The 6,904-nt window shown below is 42.4% G+C and overlaps 1 long non-coding RNA gene across 1 annotated transcript in view; it reads right to left on the reverse strand.

Moving 5' to 3' along the window:
* Positions 1–6,904, reverse strand: part of LOC311020139 — a 452,545-nt gene that overhangs the window by 276,864 nt on the left and 168,777 nt on the right. The gene's annotated exons all lie outside the window — the stretch shown is intronic.

The raw sequence follows: 6,904 nt of genomic DNA on the forward strand, positions 1-6,904 counted from the left end.
TGAGTCAGCTTTATTTATCTATTTAATGGGCTTAATGGACAGCTCTACTACACTCTTAGAAATAAAAGTGCTAAGTAGAACCATATAAGGTTCTTCGGCTTGTCCTCGTAGGAGAACCCTTTTTGGCTCCAGGTAGAACCTTTTATAAAGGTTCCACCTGGAACCCTTTTGGAAGGTTCTACCGAGAACCCCACATAAAGGGTTATACCTAGAACTGTGTGTGTAAGGTTCCACCCAGAACCCCCCATGAGAGGTTCTACAAAGAACCCATACTGGGGGTTCCACCAAAAACCCTTTCATTTTCCAAGGGTTTCATCTAGAACCCAAACAGGGAGTTCCACCCAGAACCCCTCATTAGAGGTTCTACAAAGAACCCACACAGGGAGTTCCACTAAGAACCCTTTCATATTTCAAGGGTTTCATCTGGAACCCACACAGGGAGTTCCAATAAGAACCCTTTCATTTTTTAAGGGTTTTATCTAGAACCCACACAGGGAGTTCCACTAAGAACCCTTTCGTTTTTCAAGGGTTTTATCTAGAACCCACACAAGGAGTTCAACTAAGAACCCTTTCATATTTCAAGGGTTTCATCTAGAACCCACACAGGGAATTCCACTAAGAACCCTTTTGTTTTTCAAGGGTGTCATCTAGAACCTACAAAAGGAGTTCCACCAAGAACCCTTTCATGTTTCAAGGGTTTCATCTAGACCTCACACAGGGGGATCTAAAAACATCCCTTTTCAAAGGTTTTCACAAATAACTGTCTTGTCCTCTGAGGGTTCTATAAAGAACCATATTGTATTCTACAGATCAGTTTAGTTCATATTATATTGTGGTCATTTATCATGTTGACATTGAACAAACATTCAAAACATTTTAATGAGAAAAACATTTATTTAAAGATAGTCCAACAGAACAGGCTGTGTAGGTCCCAGGGGAGAACAGGTCAAAAGTCAGCATAGGTCCAGTGGAATCAGCAACATGACAGGCCAGACACATCATGCTGTCCTCAGTCGTGGATTTGTGTAATCTCCAGCAACGGTGACATGGCAGAAAGGGGAGACAAAAAAGAGTTTTAGTGCCATCAATCCAAGGTGCACTTACTGCGCCTTATTATAAGCTATTTACAAAGAAATAAAATAATGCATGGTCCAATGAAAGGAATCAGAGTATATACTGTATGTAGTTATCGTGACAGTGGAACAGAATCATGAGAAAGTGAGGGAACCCCACAACGTTTTCACATTGATTTAAATAATGTTAAAATACTTTTCAGTGTTATGTCACAAGTACTCAAAATGTTACATATTGTAACAATAATGGAAATCTCAGCAAAACCCTCTTTTTCAAGCCAATGGCACACTTTGGCTTTCGTCCAAGCTGTGTAAGTCATTTCTACAAGAAAACAAACAAACAAGCAAACGAACAAAACATAACAAGAAACAAATGCTTAGTCCACCTTTCACCATAAAAGTCCTCAGCTAGGGTCAAGCATGCTGAAATAAGATATTATATTTAGCTCACCTTGATTCTCTTAAGTTTCTTCTGTTCTCTCTCTCTTCTGTTCTTCTTTGTTCTTTTCTGTTCGCAGTAATCACTATTGGTATGTCACACCTGAGGGGTATTCCACCAAACTCGCTAATTAAAGCGGCGCTTACCTGGTTAAGCCTGGTTAGAACTAACGCCAACTTCCACTTGCGGCTAAACCCATTCCAGTAACGCATTTCAGCCGCGCCTTGTTGAGGCTTATTCAAGCCAGGTTAACGTTGTCGTGTGTTACGCCGTTCACGGAATATGAAGCCAGACCAGAACCGTGAATGTCGAATCATCCAGAAAATGGCAGAAAAGACCAGAGCAAAAATGATTGATGGAACTGTACGAGGAGTACAAACCCATCATAACCAATAAAGGGAATACTGTAGTGATAAATAAAAATTGCGAGGCTGCTTGGGCAAGAATTGCCGAGCGATTAAATACGGAAGTACCGTTAAGAGTAACATGTTGTAATATAACACTGACTACGAATTCTCCAACGTGAGGATAGTGTAGAGCAGGTGTGTCAAACTGATCCAGTAAAGGGCCGCTGTGGCTGCAGGTTTTCATTCCAACCAAGCAAGAACACACCTGATCCAACCAATCAAGGTGTGAAGGCCAATCAGGTAGGTGAATAAGTCGAGTCAGGTGTGTTCTTGCTTGGTTGGAATGAAAACCTGCAGCCACAGCCCTTTACTGGATCAGTTTGACACACCTGGTGTAGAGGTAACGCGCCGGCTTTGCACGCGGACGGCCAGGGTTCAATTCCCGACTATGGAAGTTTGTGAAACTTCTTCCTTTGGCCGGAACTCTCTCTCTCTTTCTCTCTTTTTTTTTAGATAGGCCTAGTAAATTCATTGACCAAAGTCATTTATCTCAACAATTCAATGAACACATTCAATGAACTTATTAATGAACTCACCTGAAAGGAATTTATGTGGCTGGAAATTGCATGCAGCAATGCCTTTGTCATTGGGATCTATAACATGCTATTAATAATAACATCTTCATGCATATCATGTTTTTGCAAGTAATATTTGGCTTCTGGGGAAATTGTGTGACATATTAATCATAGTTAAGGTAAAATGTTGGTCTAATTCTCTGATCTAAAGACAGTTATACAGGCAAAAAAAACAACAACAAAAAAGACACATGAGATGCCCTCGCCGGGATATGAACCTTCGATGCCCACGTCCGAGGGCAGGTGCATCACCACTCTCCCAACTGGGGGTTTTAGATGATAATATGGCCAGTCGGTCTTAAACAAAATAAACGATTTATTCATATTTTTTTAATTGCAAGCATGTATTTTTAGACGCTTGATGAAAATATAGTCTGTTTGTACTTCATATATGTAATTTTGGTAATTTTTGGTCTTTCACGTGACGAAATCACAAGGACTAGGCTTGGCGGAACCTTCTGCTGGTACAGTTGTTTCCGACAGACGGACTTCTCTGAAACCCCCGCTAAAGTAAGCCTGATGGTTAGCCTGCCCCGGAGCAGGCTAGTTTGGTCGGATAAATTCCCACGGTTACTTAGCGGAGAGTGCCTCAAGTCACGTTGATGGAACGCAACTCTCGCTAAAGGTAGCGGGGCTTATCGAAATTAGCCCGGCTTTGCGCTTAGCGAGTTTGATGGAATACCCCTCTGGTTTGTAGAGGGGGAAGACCAGACTATATGGTGCAAACCATGGGGCAACCAGCTCTTAACTCACACATGACAGCAGCCATTGTGCCAGCTCACAGGCCCAACACACCAAACCTTGCCATTTCCCCTGGGAGATCAAGGTTCAATTCCCAGCATCAACAAACCCTGATGTAGTAGCCCCAAAGTCAGTGTTACAATATGGTTTTTTCATCAGTTAAGGCTTGGCCTCTGACATCAAAGACCTTTCTTTATCACTGAACTTTTGTGCAGCTTCACAACTTGACTAAGCCAGTAAGCAGGGTACAGCAGCAAATACATGGGATGAGGCCGATCATGGAAAAGTATGAGGAGGAGACAAATACATGAGTAAAATTGTCTGTAAAATAAGTGTTTAATTGTCTGTCACTAATCCACACACCATTTACATTTACATTTACATTTAGGTCATTTAGCAGACGCTCTTGTCCAAAGCGACTTACAATCAGTACATTTGTCAAAAGAAGGAAACAAAGAAACCACGACGTATCATTGCCGATGCAGTAAGAGCTAAAAATAGAACAAGTGTTAGGTCCTCATCTGAGTAAAGTAGTACTTCAAGAGTAACAGTGCTACGATACGAGTTTTTTTTTTTTTTTTGCGGGGGGGGGGGGGGGGGGGGGGTGTCGAGGGGGGTGTCGAGGGAGGGTGGGGGGGGTGTCGAGGGAGGGTGCCATCTCAGTAGGCATTAACATGGTCACTCTTCATCAACCTTCAAACTGTATCTCTAGATCACGTGACTTGTAACAAACTTTCTAAAGCCTTTGACCAGTGAGTAGTATAGCTCACTTAGATGCCCCAGAAAGAGGGGTTATATCATTGCTGTAGGGACCCAGGGTTCAATTCCCCTGGCTGCTTCTTTGCTGTGTGTCAATTTCCTCCTGAAGAAGGGAGAAGTGTAACTAAACTTTAAAAAATAAACACAATTATAGCTGCTGCGCAGCAATGGGTCGGGTCCGGACTATTTTTTGGCAATTTTAGGCAATTCTGAGCAACAAACAGGAGAATAGGAAGGCAAGACAGTTGACATTGTAATGTTGCACATTTTTCACCAGTTGAGGCTGAAATCCACAATTTCTGGAACCAAAGACCATTGTCTATCACACTGAGCTAATTGGCAGCGCAGGCAGATTTGAAAAAACTGTAAAAAAAAACAAAAAAAAAAGTTTTGGGGATAAAAATTCTGATATGTTTTTGTCAAACATCATCTACCATGACTCTAAATTTTGTACATTTTTTACACAATGACTACCAGGTATTTTGATGTATTACCATTATCACCCTTGCTGGGGCTTGAACCCACATCGTCTGGCACCAAGAACCAGCTCCTAGCCAACTGAGCTAATTGTCTGGAAGTGCCACCAGCAAGGTATTATATCTGTCAACATGGGAATTGAACCTGTGACCTAAAAGCAGAAGTCACACATTGTACAGACAGAGCTAAACAGACCAACAGATCAGCTCCCTCTGTCTGACCACTGACATGAAGGAGCTGTCAACCTGGCTGTGTGAGTGAGTGTGGCGAGTCAGAGGAGGCCCTGATCTACACATTCTGCTGGATAGCTCAGTGGGTAATGGTACAGACTTTAGATTTGGAGGGTGGGGGTTAAAATCCCAGTCACAGCTAATCTTTGCCTGGGTCAACAAGATTGGCTGATGAAGGTCTTGCTTTCTTATAATTAATGGTTGTGAAAATAAATTGGTAACAGAACATTTCAGTGATAGGACTGCCATTATTTGTATGTCTGATCAGAATGTGTAAGGTGATAGACTAGTATGGTGGACCTGATGACTCCACCCAGCTAGCAGGTTAGCTCAGTCACTACTGTCAGTGACTTTAGACTGGGTGGCAGGTGTTCAAATCCCAAGATGGGCAATTAAGTTGCAGTTTGATCAACAGGATCTGGAGAAGAACAAATAAACAAGAAAATGGATATGAAAAGTATTTGTATCAGTAGTCACAAGGAATTGTATTTTGCACCATTATTGGTAAGTGGTATCAGGAAGTATGTCCCTGGTGACACAGGATATTATACCCATGCTTTCAACAATCCCTGAAGAACTCTTTCTTCCAAAAACGGTTCTCTGAATCAAAATAGTTCTTACTGGAACCCTTAGCGTTACCAAGAACCCTTTTAAAACCTTTTATTCAGGAAAGGGGTTTTAAAGGGTTCTCTCGATCAAAATGGTTCTTACTGGAACCATTAGTGTTACCAAGAACCCTTGAAAAACCCTTTCTTCGGGAAAGGGTTTTTCAGAAGCAAATGGTTCCAGGTAGAACCTCAGCCCTTGTGAAAGAACCCTATTGGAACCCTTATTTCTAAGAGTGTACTTCCTGAAATAAGCCAGCTCGTTTATTTCCTTCTTACATTATTGGACAAACTGATTAATCCAGGTGTGCCTGACCATTGTTGTGAGGTCAGACACACCTGGATTAATCAATTGGTCCAATAATGGCTGCGTTTCGGATGGCATGCATTTGCGCCTATGCATGCATGAGACTTGAGAGGATCCGCCGGAACTCGTCATAAACACGTCAAGTTCCCACCACGTCAAGTCGGACACAGGTGCACTTCACAGACTTTTTTATTTATTTCTTTTTTTACTTTATCAATAATTATATACATAACAAAAACTGTCACGCCAGGGGAAACTTAACGGACTTTGCACAAAGAATATGGCCTGCCCAGTGGCGCTGGCTTTCTTCGTCGCTGACGAATTCGAGCCGAGGCATTTGACCTCCCTCCGTGGGAAATACCACGTGGTAATTCTAACCAACTAGGGCAACGTTGAGGGGAGTGTCTTATGTCCGCACTTATTTGAGACCATGGGTGCAGTCGAATAGTCAAAAAATAAGGTCCTAACTCCTATTCCTAACTCCTATTCCTTGAGCTCTGGGGAAAACGTCACAGGGTTAAGGAAAGGCGATAGGAGAACTCAAAAGGATTTAGGAAAAGACGGCTGCGGTGCACAGAGTATCTGACCGGACTTTCACTAAGCTGCGTCATTATAACGCGGCCGCTGATGATTGACAGCTGATGATCAGCATCGGCGATTGACGTGCGTCTGCGCTGGAGAAACTACAATAATGGACTACAAAAAACGCGTCGTCCACTTCTCCACATGTTGGTTTTGTCAACAGCTGGTTCACTGACCGGCTTCAGGTCCAGCAGCTCCTCCTTTCTGTTTGACCGGTTGCTTTATTTACGTTTCATTTGTGGTTTTAGTTTCGTTTTTGTCAAGTTTGTAACATGATTGAAATAAAAAAAAAAATACCATTCAATTATTATCACTGTCCACACACATTTATCATCACTTTTCCAATGACTATATTTCTGCATGAAAGTAATTGTTAAATATGCAAATGCACATATCGTTTGTTTTCATGAACGGCCGAGGTGTTAGCTCTCGCAAAGAATTGTGGGTCGGCGTAATCTCCTTTCCATTGGAGCTCCTTCCCTTTGCATTTCGAGAATAGGCGCGTTTCCAATCATGCATGAATCCGAACGGCTCTTATCATGGCGGCCACTTGTTTACTTCCTGGTCACTTCTTCAGTTAGGAACCTTCCTAAGCAAAATAGACTATTCGACTGCACCCTTCGACTGCACCCCTCCTGCACAGAAAAGCATGCGGAGGGAGGTACCCTGGAGATCCCGCGAGTTTTTAAAGCCATGTGACATGTCGCAA

Source organism: Eutrigla gurnardus (assembly GCF_963514095.1).
Source record: "Eutrigla gurnardus genome assembly, chromosome: 10".
In the NCBI taxonomy this organism is placed as follows: Eukaryota; Metazoa; Chordata; class Actinopteri; order Perciformes; family Triglidae; genus Eutrigla; species Eutrigla gurnardus.